This window comes from Bos indicus, chromosome 16 (genome assembly GCF_029378745.1).
Source record: "Bos indicus isolate NIAB-ARS_2022 breed Sahiwal x Tharparkar chromosome 16, NIAB-ARS_B.indTharparkar_mat_pri_1.0, whole genome shotgun sequence".
Taxonomy (NCBI): Eukaryota; Metazoa; Chordata; class Mammalia; order Artiodactyla; family Bovidae; genus Bos; species Bos indicus.
The window spans coordinates 39016640-39036405 of NC_091775.1; positions in this window are offsets into that span (position 1 = coordinate 39016640).

The window sequence follows — 19766 nt, forward strand, 5'->3', positions numbered from 1 at the left end:
TGTTCCAGGTAGTGTCTCTGGTACAATGCTGTGTAGAGGGGATCTTGGAAGTTTGCCACCAGTTGGCTTGCAACATGGAAATACGGCATAAGCCTCTTTGTTCTCAGAACCTCATGCTCAAGTCAGGGTTCAGCCTGACTGTGGAGGATGTAAGAATAGAGCAAGATTCCCTTTCCGGGACTCACCAGCATCTCACCCTTTAGAAAAGCTTTAGAAAAGCTTGTCTCCCAGCCAGGGGAATTTTTATTTTACGTGGGCAGAAAAAAATTGGCTCAAGTTGATCAAATATTCTTCCAAATCTTGTTTGTCTGAAGCCTGAAGCTCAGCTTTTTAAACTCAAAAGCCAAGCATTTGGCTCTTTTGTTCTCTGGTTCTGCTGTGACAACCCTCCCTTGAGGCAAGGAATGACTCACAGTCTAGCTGCCCCAGTGGGGGAGGGTCAAGGGTAACAGGAAATCATGGGGAAAAACACATTTGTTAATACATAAAAATATTATCCCGCTACACTGAGATTCCTATTCTCTCTCTCATTCTTTGTTAAATGACGAACCCATCTTTCGTCTTTCTCCTTTCTTAGTCTTTTGCATTAGAGAGGGTTCTTTTGGATGTAAGTAATACAGATCAACCCATTCTTGCCCACTGGCTCCCTGAAAATGAAATGCAGGTGCTGGGAGGAATGGAGAAGGGGTGAAGACTGAGACAGAAATGTAATCACACTCCACAAATGCACCAAGGACCTAGATTTCTATTATAAGCCATCTTTCTCTGTTTTCACATTGCCTCTGTTTACTCCATGGCTTTCTTTGGCCCCGAATCTGAATTCTTCCCTGCTACTGCGCTGAGACTGAAATCTTCTTGTTCTAATATATGAATTCTAAGGGAACTGACTGATCAGTGTGGTCAATGATCAAGCAACAATAGCTGGGAGAGTGCTTGTAGGGAAGAATAAAATCTCATTTTACGAAAAGACAGCCAAAGTGCCCACTTCCAGTGGAAGAAAGGAAAATTCTTGAAAAAGAGGAGGTTGGACAGATAACTCCTCAGATGTCTAGTTTACTGCTCCCTGGGTGGAAGTGACTTCGCGTTTATCTTGGCAGCTTCTGTATCTATCATGTAGTACCTACCAGACTGCTTATTTCATAGCCATTTAGGGATATGCCTAGCTTCTATCTGGGGGCTTCCCAGGCGATGCAGCGGTAAAGAATCCACCTGCCAATGCAGGAGATGCTAGAGATTCGGGTTCGATGTCTGGGTTGGGAACATCCACTGGGGTAGGAAATAGCAACTCACTCTAGTATTCTCGTCTGGAAAATCCCACAGATAGAGGAGCCTGGAGGGTTACAGTCCATGAGCTCCCGAACAGTCGGACACAACTGCACGTGCGCACGCGTACACACACACACACACATACAGAGTCTCTCTCTCTTCTATTGGGACCAGCAACTGTGGGCAAGAATTTGGTTTCTCTTCCCAGGCAAACATCGTGTCCTACAGAATATAGGATTCCAAAGCATCCACTGAAGAATCAAATGAATCAATGAATGGGAACAAAGGAAAGAGTTAATTGAATCAATAAGCTCCCTCCTTCCCAAATCAATAGATACAAGAGAAATATAAGGCATTTACATGACAGGCATAATTTTGAAAAGAAAAATCCAGATACCTTCTATTACATGCTACAATTTTCTTCGGGCAGGGAAAGAGTTAAGCAGTTTTGCACCGTGTTCATGGACTTCTGACATGATATAAAACACTACAATTTTGGCTTTTCCATTTTAGCTGACATAGTTTAAGTTGATGAATATTTTGATTTGTGCCAGTCTCAGGCAGTTTTAAATGCTATCCCTGCAGGAGTCAAGAAGTCCAGTCATAATCATAACAATATGCCTGTCAGTCAAAAGCACCGGAAGATTGTTGAGGTGCAAAGAAAGCGTTTTCCCCTGAAAGGAAACAGGGCAATTGAAATCACCTACTTTTCAAGGCATTGAAGTCAAAACTGTTACCAGCTTCATGGTGTGAAAATCCAGGTCTCGGCACCCCCTTGGTCAGACTCCAGTATGTCCTGGGGCTATCCAGCCAAAAACAAGTTACAGTCTAAAGTTCAGAAGAAATTAGACGAAAGGGAAAGCACGGCGATCAAGGTTGATTTCCGCATCATTATTTGCAGGTCACCATTTCAGCAGGGAGTATATAATGAATTCCCTTCCATCTCTGCAGTCAATGCACCTTGGGATAGATTTGCAGAGCCAACTAAATAACTAAATCAGAGAATTCATGCAATTACATGAAATCTGGGCAGAAGAAAGTGATTTTTTTTTCCCTGAGCTGACCAAGCACATAATAACTTGATAAAATTGACCTAAAGTTTATACCATAGGAACTGTTTGCATTAGAGCAGGTAAAATTAAAACATCCACATAGTATTGGATTCATTAGGAAAAGGGGGAAAGCCAGAAACCAGTGTGGGAGAAAGAAAGGGAGAAACGAACAGCCTGAAGAAAAGGATTTCAGAATTGGAGGCAGCCCAGGATTATTCAGATCTTTGGGTATGTTGATGTCAGGACCTTCTTTTTTCAAAGTTAGTGTGACCTTAGCCATTCCAGCTGCTCAACAAATTTGCTCAGCAACTTTGCCCCACCAGAGGAAAATTAAAAAGCAAATCTGATATGCCCCTTCTAATTTTATTGTATCCATAGCAGCTTTTACATGGAACTGAACTGGTTAAATAAAAAGTTACTATAATAGAAAGAACACCTTTCACCCCCAAAGAATTCCATATACCCCATGCTGATATCAAAAGAATCTCCTCATGGGAAAGAGCAATGTGGAAAGCAGAGGGGAATGAAAATCTGGTGTTCAGAGTCCACTGGGAGCTTCAGACAAATATGAAACAATGACTTCATGTAGTAGATAAATTTCTCACATTCTTCAACCAGTTTTATTGGCTAAATACTCGTGTATCCAGTTATATGAACACCAAGCCCTCTCAAGGAAGAATCTGAGTGGGTATTAAAAAATATGTCCTGGATAGGAGTCTAATCATGGGCTTACCCTTTGTCCAGCAATTAACCAATGTTCCTATTAGTTGGTCATTGTTGAAGTCACCTAAAAAACTGTCTATGATTTCCCCCTGTCTCACTGACAAGGAAATGATAACTTTGAAAAGGTAAAAAAGTCTTTTAGCAATAATGGAGCTAGAGGACATATACTGTGGCTCTGTCTCTTTAGTTTTGTTTCCAAACTTTTTCCTATGAGACTCTTTCATTTCATTTAGGCCGTTTCGACTCTTCTGAAACCAGGTCATGCACACATGTGCCTCTGTAACTTCATGCCCTCTGTTTCCCCTTTTTTCTCTCATCTAAGCTCTGTCTTCCCATCCTTCAGACTGGATGCTTCTATGAAACGCTCATGGGCTGCTCCAGGCTTTCCCAGGTCTCTCTCACCTAGATTATTCTCAGTTGGTGCTTAGCCTAGTTGGTACTAACCCTGTTATATCTCATATGATTTCATTAGCCTCTGAAGGCCAAGACGGAACAAAGAAAGTGCACAGGCCTTGGAATCAAATAGATTTAGTTGAAGATTTGGGATCTTTCCCTAATAAACTGGTAATATAACCTCTCTGAAGTTTTGTGTACTCATGTGTAATCTGGAAATAATCTCTCTTACAGAGTTCTTAGGAACATCCGATAGAGTCACATATACGGAGTGAAAGTGAAAGTCACTCAGACATGTCTGACTTTTTGCAATGTCATGGACTGTAGCCTGCCAGACTCCTCTGTCCATGGAATTCTCCAGGCAAGCATACTGAGTGGGTAGCCATTCCCTTCTCCAGCCGATCCCTTCCCCTGACCCAGGGATCAAACCTGGGTTTCTTGCATTGAACAGATATATTCTTTACCATCTGAGCCACCAGGGAAGCCCAACTGGTCCCTTATACTACAAAGTAAGTCAGAACTTTGTCTCTTTTGTTCCTTGCTTTGTCTTTGGTACCCAGAAGACGTCCAAGCACAGACACAGTGCTCAAATAATGTGATGAATAATCAGTGTGCAATAAGCATTGGTTCTCAACTATTTTTGAGAATTGGAAAAAGTGGAATTGGTTCTCTATTCCACTAGCCTGGAGGACACGGCTTGTGAATGTATCTCTTGGTATATTCACTGAAGGAGCTCTACCGAGTGTTTGCTTCTCAGTCCTTGGTCTCTCTATTTATTAGATGACTCTGAATGGCCCATAATGATCCATTTGTAATGGTGGTTAACCCATTTGTATATGGACTTCAGTGTTACTCCCCACTGATGGAAGCAGTAACAAATTAAAAATAATAACCATCTTGGAAAAAATCATGAGAGCCAGAAGACATTTGACAAATATGTACATGTATTAACCTTTTCCACCTGCCCAGCATGCCAAGAAATATACCATGAAAGTCAAACAAACAATAACGAAAGTATTCTAGGAGGAAAGAAGGAAGGGAAGGAGAGAAGGAAAGAGGAAGGTAGAGAGGAAGGAAAATAAAGAAAGAGAGAAAAAAACTGTGTGTGTTGGGGGAAATGCCATGAGCATTTTGCTGTTGCCTCAAGGCTGAGTGTCTTTTGTTTGTTCCCAGGCTTCTCGTGATCATTCTGGCTCAGGCTGGGAACAGCCTCAGAAGAGTTTTAAAGTCCCAAAAGGCTAGTGGTATTTAGAGTCCAAAATCTCATAGTACACTCTCTTCTTCAGAGAGCATGCCAAGCCACCATACATACATCAGAGACACTCCCTGTGTCTCTCAGAATAAGAACCTAGATCTATGATCCTAGAAGATCCTTTCCTGATTTTAACCCAAGGACTTCTCCAGTTTTTAAAATCAGCCTGGGCTCTGAAGTCATACACTGGAGAGACAGTTTAGAACAGTTAAGACAGGCTTTCCCTTGGCATAATGGAAACCACATGCACTATTATGGATTTCTAATGCGCCATTGAGGTGGGTACACGTTGCTTTGAAGAAAAGGAAGCCATTTCCAACTACATTTCTCCTGATTTATGCCTGAGCCCCAGAAGGTCCAGACAGGTTGGAAAAGATCTGGTAACTAGAGAACTGACAGGGGGTGAGAAAGTATACTTTGTAGAAGACTGCAAACTTGACTCTCACTTTAAATCCTTGCCTTGGGCAATGTGTGCATTTCAGAGTTTAAATCATGTTAGTAGTTTAAGTCCAATTGAGGGTGAAGGACTACATAGCCCTATGAATTAGGACTGGATTGTGTTGGTAAAAACATTTTCTAAGTTGGCCAAACATAAATCAGTCCTAACAAGGCACCTGTGATTACAAGTAGGTCTAATGCCCTTCCACATTATCCACCCATTCTTATTTCTCTTCTATTCACATTTTTTTTTCCAATCAGGAAAGTGGAAAGAAAAAAAACAGGCTGTACTCAGACTCAAAAGAGAATAGAAGAGTCTAGAATGACTCAAGTCCAGAGTACGGGTCACAGATGACTGCACGTGTCTTAACAAGGGGGGCCAGGACCAGGCAGAAAAGGATACAGGAAAGTTTTTCTTCAGACAGTGGGGCATGGAAGTCCTAGATTTCAGCATTGTGTCCAAGAGCTGACATCAGCTGTCACCTAGCAGCTGGCGCCCCACACTGCTGTTCTGGGAGGGCTTCCAAGACGGGACACACAAGACTCATCTTTCTCCTTCTCTTCTCACTGCTAGTCTTGTGGTCCAGGAGATTCTAGCTGCCCATCCTTTCAGGTGACTCTTGTTTATCCATGGATCCTTATATTTGTTTTCCTATTACATCATGAGTTTCTACCTTAGTATATTTTCCCATGATTTTTCTTTTATTGCTAACTGATTAACAATGGTCTCACTATTAAATGAATGCTTTATTTCCATTAACGAATGACTTTCTTCTTCAAGTTGCATCAGGAACAGAACAATAACACTGAAAAAAAAGGCAACAGGGTTATTTTGTCCTCTTTCCTACACGGTAAACTGGTCAAATAGGTTTGAAAGTTTTTGTTCATTAAATCCAGTGGTCTTGGGAGTATGTGTGTCTATTTCCAGTCTTTCATCTATTTTTAAAATTTACTTAAATTATCTCCCCATATATTATATGCCATTCATAAACATTTTTATAAGTAAAATCTTACTTTTATTGTTTATAACTCATCACAGGTAATTCATTTTTCCAGTTGACTGATGTTATTTTAGTATTCCATAGCAACTCCTGCTCAAGTTAGTTACTGAGTTCAAGATCTGATGGAAAACAATTATTTTGTTTGTGAGCATCATATGATCAAGGTAGTTAATTGGTTGAAATTTCTTGAGTTCTCCTGAGTCACATCACCAGTAGGAAAACAGATTATGGCCTCATCTTCAGGAAATTAATTTAGTCTGCACTATATATTTTATATCAGTCAGTTCAGTCGCTCAGTCATGTCCAACTCTTTGAGACCCCATGGACTGCAGTACACCAGGCTTCCCTGTCCATCACCAACTCCTGGAGCTTGCTCAAACTCATGTCCATTGAGTCGGTGATTCCATTCAACCATCTCATCCTCTGTCATCCCCTTCTCCTCCTGCCTTAAATCTTTCCCAGCATCAGGGTCTTTTCCAATGAGTCAGTTCTTTGCATCAGGTGGCCAAAGTATTGGAGCTTCAGCATCAGTTCAATTCAGTTCAGTTCAGTCGCTCAGTCATGTCCAACTCTTTGCAACCACTTGGACTGTAGCACACCAGGCTTCCCTGTCCATCACCAACTCCCGGAGCTTATTCAAACTCATGTCCATCAAGTCAGTGATGCCATCCAACCATCTCATCCTCTGTCATACCCTTCTCCTCCCACCTTCAATCCTTCCCAGCAACAGGGTCTTTTCTAGTAAGTCAGTTCTTCACATCAGGTGGCCGAAGTATTGGAGTTTCAGCTTCCAGTCAATATTCAGGACTGATTTCCTTTACTATTGACTGGTTTCATCTCCTTGCAGTCCAAGGGACTCTCAAGAGTCTTCGCCAACACCAGAGTTCAAAAGCATCAATTCTTCAGCGCTCAGCTTTATTTAAGGTCCAACTCTCACATCCATACATGACTACTGGAAAAACCATAGCTTTGACTAGATGGACCTTTGTTGGCAAAGTAATGTCTCTGCTTTTTAATATGCTGTCCAAGTTGATCATAGCTTTTCTTCCAAGGAGCAAGCGTCTTTTAATTTCATGGCTGCAGTCACCATCTGCAGTGATTTTGGAGCCCAAGAAAATGAAGTCTGCCACTATTTCTGTTGTTTCCCCAACAATTTGCCATGAAGTGATGGGACCGGATGCCATGATCTTAGTTTTTTAAATGTTGAGCTTTAAGCCAACTTTTTCACTTTCCTCTTTTACTTTCATCGAGAGGTTCTTCAGTTCCTCTTCACTTTCTGCCATAAGGGTGGTGTCATCTGCATATATGAGGTTATTGATATTTCTCCTGGCAATCCTGATTCCAGCTTGTGCCTCATCCAGCTCAGCATTTTGCATGATATATTTTATATAGTTCACCAAAGTTTCTATTTATTTACTAAATAAATGACAAGATCTAATTTGTCAAACTCTTGAAATCCTCCACATATATATGTTCATTTAAAATGATCACATTTAAAAATCAAGCTTACATGAACAAGGTACCCAAGTGCTATGTCTAGCACATGGCAGTTAATTTATTGTTATGTCCATCCTAATATTATCCACATTGAAAAAAATGAAAAGAAGTTCAGAAAAATGAAGTAACCCATCCAAAATCATATCGTTCTGGTATAAAGGACTCAGGATTTAAACTTATGTCTGTCTGATTCTAATGCCCTGCTATCTCTTAAATAGATTGTTACATGAAAAATTATAGCTCTTTATAGCCATATAGAACTTCAGAGGTCTCAGATACTGATTTCCTTGGATAATCCTAACAACCAGTTAAGATTTACAAATCAAATGTGATTTCTGTTTTATAGCTGAGGAAATGGAGGATTAAGAGGTTATGGAATTTATAAAAGACCCCAGTCTCCTAATTCCTACTCTGGTGCTTTTTTAAGGACATGCTACTGTCTCCTGAAGTTTTCTTCTGGGCATTCCCTTTGCCTCTGTCCCTACTTTTCTCTGCAGTGTTTGTGAGCCCACAGTGGATGATGAAGATGGGGATAATCACATTGATGAGGAGGAGGAATAATGCCGTGCTACACACTCACAGAAGCTGTACATTTTTTTTTTCCTATGGAAAGTTATATAATTGCCCCCACCTTATGATTATATATGGTTTCTATTTTTGCCTGATTAAGAGATGTACTCTTCAGGGTAAATGAACAAAGATGAATAAATGCTAGGTCTCAAAATTATGTGCTTCATATAGTTTAGGATGTGGTGGAAGACTAAAGCCTGTTTAGATGTCTCAGAAGAGGAGATGATTTCAAGAGGTTTAATCAAGATTTAAATTAAGAGATTTAAATCACTAGATTGATCTCCTTTGAGAGATTTCATTCTTTGAACATATAATTCATGAATACCTACCATATAACAAGGGCTATGATACTGGAGATATATCAACAAAATTTGATCTCCAGATTGAATAAAAGAAAGTGTACTGATAGGTGGTGAAGGGATGGGTGAAAGAAGGGACAATAAATAAACAGCAATGCACAATATCCAATTTTTACTTTTGCATATCCATAATAATATATATATAAATATCTTTCACAGTTGATTATCAACTAGAATAAAGAAATAGTAATTGCTTTACTGACAACATACATGTTGAAGCTTAAACCTTGTGTAATGTGGATATTCTGAAATTGTTTTGTTATTATTCATTATTTTTTATCTTAAAATAATCATCCTTACTCTATCTACTCAAAGAAAGAATTAAAGGGGAAAAAAATCATAAGATCCCAAAACAGAAATTGGATGAGTATAGCTGGTATGGACTTTTGAGCTCTTTTAACTACGTTATGAGGAATATGTTTATAATGACAATTATAGTTATATTGCCCTTTTTGGTGACATTTATGCTAATCAACTGGGCAGGCCCTTCAGTTGTTCCCGGACTTAGAAATTGTGACATAGATAATTAAAGTTTTAAGGTAAATAGTCATTGGTTCTGCCCTATGTCTTACTTATTGATTTTTTCTTTCCTGTAGTCACTTTTTTTCTTAAGCTTAATAATTACTAATAATTTCCCAAGCATAATTTGAGAGTATCTGGAAGCTGCCTTTCATTATAAGTAAAGGACTAATAATAAGGAGCTTTATACTTAGAACCTAGTATCTTTTCAAGGGCCAAGTTCTCTATCTCTTTTTGCCCAGAGATATATTCTGAGGAGCATTTAGCTTTGAGTATATAATTGTAAAACTGAGACAAGAAAGCTTGATGTCATGTTGTTGTCTGGTCACTTCTAAGGGCTAATATGAATAGAGTTTTAATTGAATACTATTTTTCTGGGACTTGTTACATACTTTCTTTAAAGATGAAGAAAAGAAGTACTATGTCTTATATAATCATCAACATAGCACAATGAAAACTGCTAATATAAATAACCTAGGAAACCTAATTTCCATTCCTAAGACACCTCAGCTTCCTTTGAAGAGCAGCAAAATGGATGCCCAAATGTAAATAAACTAAAATAAAAACCAATACACCCTGAGGGATGGGATTGTTTAGCTCACACAGTGGAATGAAAAGTGGTTTTTGTTTGTTTGGATCTGTTTAGTTTGTTTCATTGTTATGGTTTTAACTTCCCCGTGGTTAGTACTCAAGTAATTTTCTTCTTTTCTATTACAAGTTGCTGGCAGGCTGGTCACGATTTGGTTTCATTCTAATGTTTAGAGAAAATGATCTTCCTGTTCCATATTCAAAGATAAAAATATCTCCTAGCTAAAGAGATTGTCAATGCCAGGGCCAGGTCCCTTTTCAGGAATTTCCTTCCTGGACTTGGCACTTCAACTTCCAAATTAATAATTGTGTTTTGGCTTTTCCGAAATGAAAATGTTTACCAACGGGGGCTTGATTTTATGGCATTGCATCTCCTTCTTTGTGTAGCTACATCAGACCGGGTGGTGAGGAGCAGTGGAAAAGCCAGGAGGAAACCTCTGTGGTCAAAGAAGAAGGGAAAGAGAGAGCGAACAAGAAAGAGAAACAAGTTCTGACTATTTGACACGCATGCAGGAATTTCAACACAGGCCACAAGGCCGAGCATCCAAACAGAGAGGAAACATCTATCAGATGAAACACCCACACTTTGATCTTTCTTAGAATGTAGCTCTTTTGGGCAAAAATGCTTTCTCCTCTACTCTCATTACAGAAAGGAACTTGTCCTTGCCAATCAATAAGGATAAAACAATAACAAGAATGTTAAAATTTCCCAATAGGAAAACAGGGTTGGGAACTGTGCATGCTATCTGCTCTTGGCTTGGTTTCATATTTTAAAGGGGATTTGGCAAAATAACTAACTGCTTCTGTCTACCTCCCTTCCATCCTACCCAAACCCTATGCAGCTTGATAAACTGCTGTCAGAGGAATTTGGCAGGGTCCTTCGTGAAAGCCCCTCAAATGAATGTATAAGTAGGGCATAAATAGCCGTTCTGGAGGACACTTCCTATCTCAATCCCTAATGTATTAACTGGTGGCTCAGCGGTAAAGAATCTGCCTGCAACGCAGGAGACACAGGTTCAATTCCTGGGTTGGGAAGATCCCCTGGAGAAGGAAATGGCAACCCACTCCAGTATGCTTGCCTGGAGAATCCCATGGACAAAGGAGACTGGCACAGGGTCACAAAAGAGTCAGACACGACTTAGTGACTAAACAACAAAAACAACAAATGTATTAACAATTAATGCTGAGTAATGCTAATCCCAGGTTGTGATGGTGTTGAGATGGGAGGAGGTGGTGGTAGGGTAAGGGGATTGCATCATTTGATTGCCTTTTTCTCATAAGAGTGACATCCTCCAGGGGCAGAAAACACAACCAAAATGTCAGCACTCCTCGTGAAACAAGGCAGGTTATGAGACGATGACATTTTCATCTCTTGATTAACCTCAAGAACAAGCTGCTATTTGTTAGACCTTCCTTATTTTGTGAAATTATCCTTAGAAATGAAGAAGGATTATCATTTGATAAGAGGAAGGTGAAATTCACTTTCACTCGGCTAGATGCTTGAAATGTTTATTTCTTTTAGTCTGCATAATAACTTTATCCATTTATGTTATTATCCACAATTTGGGAGTAAGCGAAGTATAGGTTGGGCTTCCCGGCTGGCTCAATGGTAAAGAACCCATCTGCCAATGCAGGAGCCCCAGGAGATGTGGGTTTGATCCCTGGATGGGAAAGATCCCCTGGAGGAGGAATTGGCAACCCACTCCAGTATTCTTGCCTGGATAATCTCATGGACAGAGAAGCCTGGCAGGCTACAGTCCATGGGGTCACAAAGAGTCAGACACAACTGAGTTGACTGAGCATGCATGCAAAGTACGGGTTAAGAGGCACAAAAATTAAGCATCTTGTCTAAGGTCATATATCTAGTTGGAGAGAAACTACAGTAAGAACCAAGAGAACAGATCCTCTATTTGTCTTTGTAATGGTCATGGTGGTGCACTGCCCAGATGCCCCCTTCAGGACTGAGGCACCCCTTCCCCGAGCTGTGGGAGCATTAGTTGCTAATGGCTCACCTCACTGGAGAATCTCTCTCCAGTAGTTGCCAGAGCTGAAAGAGAGTGGCCCTGCCTATATTTGTGCCCCCTTTCTGGGAGACAGCCTGCAACCAAAGACTGGGAGTTATGGGGGTACAACTGGTCCCCATGCCTCAGTTGGGAGGAACTGGGGCCAGAACTCCCCACAGGATCAGCTCGTCTTTGTTGTGTCTATGTCATACCCAGCCTTTCTCCCTGCCCAGTCCTGCTCCCTTGACCACTTACAGTCCTCATCACACACACTCGCCAATAAACTCTGGCACACACATCTTCATCCCAGATTCTATTTTCTGGGAAGGCTGATCTGTGACAGCCTTCTGGAATGCATGTTAAAAATGAAAAAACAAAAATATATACTATTTAAATGCCAGAACATAGGAAAAAACAGAAAGAGAAACAAATCATACCCTGCCTCATTGTTTCAGTAGAGTGGCCCTAGGATTCTACACATGGATATCTGGAAATAACACTCTTGTTCCAAGAAAAATCTTATAAATGATAGGATTTTACTCTTTTCAGAAACCAAACGAATGTCAAAGAGATGTCCTCTGCTATCCTACTCCCAACCACCTTGACTTTACGATTTTAAAAAGTATTGATAAATGAGGCTTTGAAAAAGTAACTGACTTGGTTATGGTCACCCAGCTCTTTGGCAGATGAGGGTCTAATGCTGAATGTAAGATGTCACCACAAAACATGAAGCCAGGGTAATATTAAACTTTTAATCTGACTAAATTAAAATGTTTTTATAGTACCTATTATGCGCAAGAAAGTACTTAACTCAGAAATGCCAGGTTCTTTCATGCCAATTTTAGAGTTAGTGATACATAACTATTGCCTTTACAAATATAATAAAGCAACTTAATATCATGGAAGCAAACATTACTCTCTGCTTTAACTGGATCTTACTTGATTCTACCTGTTTTAACCAGTAGTGTATTTTACATGTGATTTACATGGCTTAAAGTGATGCAGTTTCTCTCTTGGCCATCCTGTGATAATTTTAATTTAAATTTCACCATATCACATGATAAATTGTTTATTTTCCTTAAAAGGAACAACTTCAAGTGTGCCAGAGCTCTGGGAGTTCTTTTTCCTTTCAATTGGATTAGTTTATATATGGGGATCTTGGAAACTGAAAGAAGATTCAGTTGCAGAAGGGAAAACTTTGTGCATGACTCTGATGTCTCCAATACATATGTGCTCGTGTGCACAAACACACACACACCGTCCTCCATCAGGAGGTTAAAGGACCATGGCCTTTTGTTCATGGGATGGATTAACATTGCTGGATTTCTTGGAGGGAGAAAGGACTTTCCAAGCTGTTATATGCTGGACGTGTTGAGAGTGCATGGTTATGTAACACCATATTTTTTAATACGACTGACAGTCTGTCTTGAGATTTAAGTGTTTTTTGACAGTTTTTATGCACCTGTTAATTCAAAGCTCTTAACATATGCCAGTTAAAAAGAGCCAGGCACTAAAACATCTAGCGTTAGAGGCTAAATATGGCTCAGCTGCAATCCCAGGCAGGCAGGCAGGAGGGCAGGTGGGAGGGAGGCCGGCAGGCTGACAGGAAGAAGTCCTTTCTCCAGGCTGGAAGTCAGCTGAAGCCTCCTCTCTGTGACCTGAACAAACCATTTCTAGGTGGGGTGGTTGAAAATAATACCATTTGATTTCCCAGGGAAGAGTTATCAGAGCTAACACAGGTCTTCAGCATGGTTGGTTACCCAGGATAATATTCTGTTGTGTTCAAGTGGAGAATTCAGAATCTGAAAAGACCATTATGTTCTTCACAGCATCTGTTTAGGAGAGCTCTCCATCTGTTCTCTGCTCCACACCTTCCTTCCATACCTACTTACTCACACCCAGCAAAACTGTGGACCAATGAGCCATTTTTTCCAATGCTAACTCCATGGATTTTAAGAACTGAGGCCTTACATTTCTCTGTACCACAAAGACCAATATTTCTGGTGTAAATAAAGAAATAACTTTCATCAAACTTAAGGCTGATTGAGGGATATTCACTTTAGTACTAATTACATGCCAAAAGAAAAATGATCTCTCTATACCTACAAGGGGGCTTCCCAGGTGGTGCTAGTGGTAAAGAACCTGCCTACCAATGCAGGAGACATAAGAGGTGCAGGTTCAATCCCTGGGTCAGGAAGATCCCCTGGAGGAGAGCATGGCAACCCACTCCAGTATTCTTGCCTGGGAAATCCCATGGACAGAGAAGCCTGGCAGATTACAATCCACAGGGTCACAAACAGCTGGACACGATTGAAGTGACTTCGCACACACGCACACACTGTGCTTACAAAGTACCCTGTACTCAGGGCATTAAAACAGCATTGAGTGGAAGATAAATAAGCATTTGCTTTTGTTTTTTATTTATTTTAATTGGAGGATAATTACTTTACAATTTTGTGATGGTTTTTGCCATACATCAATATGAATTGGCCATAGGCATACATGGTGTGCCTTCCATCCTGCACCCTGCTCCCACCTTCCTCTGTTCTCTGACTGTCTGGGGCAACAAGTGTGATATATACTTGTTGTGATATACTCTAAACATCTGATACCTTCCCACTTGAGGGTACAGAACAATTGCTGTCTAACAGAAATGTAATACGAGCTACAGATGTAAGTCTATGCATATGTAATTTAAAATTTTCCAGTAGCCACATTTGCAAAAGTAAAGGGAAATGGGTAAAAATAATTTAAATAATGCATCTATTTAATTAATGTCCAAAATATTATCATTTTGATGTGTAAGCAATTCATGAGAAATCTATGTGAAATCCAGCATATATTATGCTCTCAGTGCATCTCAGTTTGGACTAGCCATGTTAGTTAGCCACATCTTAAATTCTTAATAACCATGTGCAGCAAGCACAGTTCTAAAATGTTGGTCATGAAAATGTTCCAACAAATGAAAAATGACTTCTTTTTTACCCTGTGTTACATTTATTTTCATGTAATTGTTTGAATGTCCCTCTCAGCTTCACAGTGATGATCATCAGATTCAAAGTAATAAGCACAGGAAAACAGAACTATTAAAAAGTGGAATGAATTACCTAGATGGAAAAGTGAATTTTGAGTCATCAGGGTGTCTGAGCAGAATCTAAATAATTGTCTGCAGTGATGCTATGGTTAAATTCTGTATAAGGCAGTATACACAGTGGTTAAGAGCTTGGTATTTAGAGCCAAATGGCAAACAACTCCAGTGTTCTTGCCTGGAGAATCCCATGAATGGAGAAGCCTGGTAGGCTGCAGTCCATGGGGTCGCACAGAGTCGGACACAACTGAAGCAACTTAGCAGCAGCAGCAGAATTGGATTGGGCTTCCCAGGTGGCACTATTAGTAAAGAACCTGCCTGCCAATGCAGGAGACATGAGACATGGGTTCAATCCCTGGGTTGGGAAGATCCCCTGGAGGAGGGGCACAGCAACCCACTCCAGTATTCTTGCCTGGAGAATCCCATGGGCATAGGAGCCTGGAGGGCTACAGTCCATTGCGTTATAAAGAGTCAGACATGACTGAAGTGACTTAGCACATACACACACAGAACTGGGTTACAATCTCATCTCCACTATTTGGGTTGTGGCAAGAATTTTAGCATTTTGAGACTTAATTCTCTTATTTGTAAAATAGGAATAATGACTTCATAAAATTGTTATGTGAAAAAATTAAAGAAAAAGTCTATAGCTCTCACAAAAAAAGATATTATGATTATTACAGGATAAGAAAACTGCCTACGGATATTTGGTACTAAAGATGGATAACACAGAATATTAAACATTTAAAGCATTGTATCTCCTTTAACTTCTCAGCTACTCTAATCTATCATGGTATAGCAAGGTCATCATTTGTTAAAGACTAAATCGTTAGACTTCATAGTTATTTGCAACAAAAATGGTTCACTTCTAAAACTGTGATTTTGTTACATTTTTCAGTTCAGTTCAGTTCATTCGCTCAGTCGTCTCCGACTCTTTGCAACCCCATGTATCGCAGCATGCCAGGCCTCCCTGTCCATCACCAACTCCCGGAGTTCACTCAAACTCATGTCCATCGAGTCAGTGATGCCATCCAGCCATCTCATCCTCTGTCGTTCCCTTCTCCTCCTGCCTCCAACCCGCCCCCCCCGCCCCCCCAGCATCAGAGTCTTTTCCAATGAGTCAACTCTTCGCATGAGGTGGCCAAAGTACTGGAGTTTCAGCTTTAGCATCATTCCTTCCAAAGAAATCCCAGGGCTGATCTCCTTCGGAATGGACTGGTTGGATCTCCTTGCAGTCCAAGGGACTCTCAAGAGTCTTCTCCAACACCACAGTTCAAAAGCATCAATTGTTCGGTGCTCAGCTTTCTTCACAGTCCAACTCTCACATCCATACATGACCACTGGAAAAACCATAGCCTTGACTAGACAAACCTTTGTTGGCAAAGTAATGTCTCTGCTTTTCAATATGCTATCTAGGTTGGTTATAATTTTTCTTCCAAGGAGTAAGCGCCTTTTAATTTTGTGGCTGCAGTCACCATTTGCAGTGATTTTGGAGCCCAAAAAAATAAAGTCTGACACTGTTTCCACTGTTTCCCCATCTATTTCCCATGAAGTTACATTTTTAGGGGGAAAGAAATAACTAACTTTCATTGAATGTTGAGGGTTTTGTTTTTTATTTTTCCCCCCTGTTTTCTGTTTGTTTCTGAAGCGCACCAACTATTTTCTGCATCCCATCATACAAATCCCTCGAGGTGGTGTTCATCTTAAAGACTGAGGATACTGAGGATCTGGGAAATCAAAGGTACATGGTTAATATGTAGTGTATTAAAATATGAGTCCAGACCTGTCCAATTTTAAAGCTTGTGCTATTTCCACTACATGGAAGTGTCTGGATTTGACTTTCACTTATCTGCCACTTTCAATCAGTAGTAGAAATAGAAATAGTCTTTCAATCAATACTAAAAGACCAACATTCTGGCTCCTAAATTGACTGTGGTTAAAATACATGTATCCCAACCACCACCATTTACCTGGAAAGGCAATTACCTGCTCCACCTATGGGTTATCACCCTTATCCACATCATCACAGTCTGCTTAGGCACTGCTTCTTACGGCACCACTGAAACATTCACTCCTTTGAGGAGCTCACTTCTGATGAAAAGAAATACTGGAAATTGGGACCCATAAGTTGAAACATACTTCAGGAGACTTCTCTTAGAGGATGCTACTCCAGTGTTCTTGGGGCAACACCGGTGGCCACCCTAGAGGTGAGAGTCACGCACATACTTCTCCAGAGTGACTTTGCAGGTGTGTCTATCACAATACAACTAGTTTAAGATTGAAATCGGGGAAATGGGGAGAGTGGAGTGGCAAGGAAGAACAGAAAATAGATGCTTGAATGCCACCCTTTTGGACAATCATTCTTGATTAATCACTATCAGTACCTTTAGAACATGTCTGCTATAGAAGAAAACAAAAGCCCTGGCAGTTGTTCTGAGAGTCTCTGATCAAGTTGGTAGCTGTGCAGTTTTTGTTGTTTAGTCACTAAGTCATGTCTGTCTAATTCTTTTGTGACCCCATGGACTGTAGCCACCAGGCTCCTCTGTCTATGGAATTTTCCAGGCAAGGATACTGGAGTGGGTTTCCATTTGCCTCCTCCAGGGGATCTTCCCAACTCAGGGGTTGAACCCACATATCCTACATGGGCAGGCAGATTTTTTTACCTCTGAGCCACCAGGGAAGCCTTGTAGAGAGAAGTCCAAATAAGAATACCCATAATATGGGCTCTGATTTTCAGAGGAGTCAAAATTCTCCAGTTTTGATCCTGGAACTGAAAGGAACAATCTGGTTCAAACTACATTTGTATTTCTTATCTGTGAAGTATTCCATTTAGTTTAAACACACTTCTGTGTTTCCCTTAGGCTTTCTCACTCCAGAGGAACAGTTTCTACAAATTATATATAATTACCACTTCTGGTCAAAGGTGAGAGGGAAATTAGCATCACAATGGCAAGTTTTCTCTCTGGGTGTTGCCAGCTCACACAGTTCCACGGGTGATTGCAGTGTGTTAAGCCTCCGTTTACAAGCAGGAAAGCTCAGCAGAGCCCATGAGGACAGCATTAAAAATTCCTAATCATAGACAAGCATTTCAGACATTCATTACCACACAAGCCATCAATGGATTAGATCTAATAAGCCAAATACTTGCAGACCTCAACCCTGGGGCTGCTTAGACTATTCACAGTAATGGAAAGTCAAATGGGCCTGAGTTACACCCTGCCTTCTTTTGAAACAAGCCAATGGGCCTCTCTCTCCACATAATGGGGTGTTAGGATACTAGCTGAAAGATAGTAGGCTCAGACATTTGGGTTTTAGCACTCTATTTGGTTAGAGACAGTAGGAAGTCATGTAGTGATTCAGCACCTACCCACCATACACACACATACAGGCATTTTTTAAAACTGTTAAGCTAGAGGAGGTAGGCTTTTGGAGGGAAGATAGAGGTGTTCTCTCCACTATGCTAGGAGAATGAAAATAACTCATCTTTTTCACTAAAAAGAAATTGCAAAATATTCTTCCAGAAATAAAAGTGAAAAACTATACACATGCATAAATTTCTGAGACAGACGCCAAGAACTGCTCTGAAGCCATGTGAATTTTTCTCTTGTGCATTTGTCAGCCTGACTCCAAACCATTTTATTCTTTCCTCATTTCTCCTCTCTGCTCTGTCTGTTTTTAGTTAGTTGCTTCTTGGCATAGCTTCCGTTGGAGCAGAGAGTGCCTGTTCTTTCTTCTTTTTTTTTTTTTTTTTTCCTCTCTCTTCTTCTTCTTTCCTTTCCTTTTAAAACTTTTTTTTTTTTTCAGTGTTCTTTCTCCTGGGCTGTGAAGTGACTCCGCAATAATTACTCCGGCCAGAGCAAATAGGAGGGTCTGTAGAGCCCAGTCTGTCCACCTCCATCAGGCCTTCACACAACATGTAAAAAGCCGTACAAGGAGGGGCACAGAGACACGTTCATGAATGCAAGTCCATTCTGCCCCTGAATCGCTTCTCTGGGAGAGTGTGCAGCTCCCCCACCACCTTCCTTGTGAGCGGACTTGCCCAACGACGCCATTTTGTGCCGAGGACTTCCTGCTGAGGAATCCTCCAAATTGCTTTTGCTTTTAAGAACTAGTTTCTTGAGTCCCAAAGTGTAAGGGTTACTGTACTCATTTACTTACAGAGCTCCATTACATTGGAACCCCTTTTTTAAAAACTGGTTTCATCACAATATGTTTCAAGTTGTGGGAAAATGAAAAATAGAATCACACTAGCCATGCGGCCACATACAGAACTGAAAAGAAGATGGATGTTTTTCATCTAAATGTAAGCAAACAAGTTTTATATGAATATAGAGTAGGTTTTTATAAGCATCATGAATACACAGAATATAAACTGAAACACACTGTCAGGGCACATCTCTGTCCTTGTTCTTTTTGTCTGGGGAGCTGGAGTGGATTTAGCTGGTGTTACTGTTTCTAGCACTGTGTGGCCAGACATTGGAAAGGACACAATAGCAGAACACACTCATAAGCGTGCTTTGGGTCAGAAATGTAAGAAGAAAGAAAGGCAAGTCAATGCCTTTAATAAATTGAGAGGTTTTTTTAAACTTGAGTCAGCCCTGTAGTTTAATGAAACAGTGGAAATTGGACTATTTGTTCCTGTCTAACCATTACCAAATTCATGGACACAGCTTCTTTGAAAGACTTAACTGGGAAGCATGAAGCCCACTCTGTCTTTAGGTAAAACTTGAAATAAGAAGATTCTTTCCCTCTCTATCAACAGTTTTTTCAAGGAGACATAGAAACATCAAGGCATGTGTTCATGATGTGCATAGGATATATGAACAAAATTTAAATCTCTGTCATGTACAGAATTTTAAAAAAAATTATGTTCATTTCAGGAAACAAAAATAAAGGAATCAACACATCCAAATGCAAAGACGGATGTGAGAGAAAATCATCTTAAGTATGAAATGAGAGATGTGAATTGAAATGACTTGGCTTGGCTGCATGCAAGAAAAAGTGATCAAACCTTACC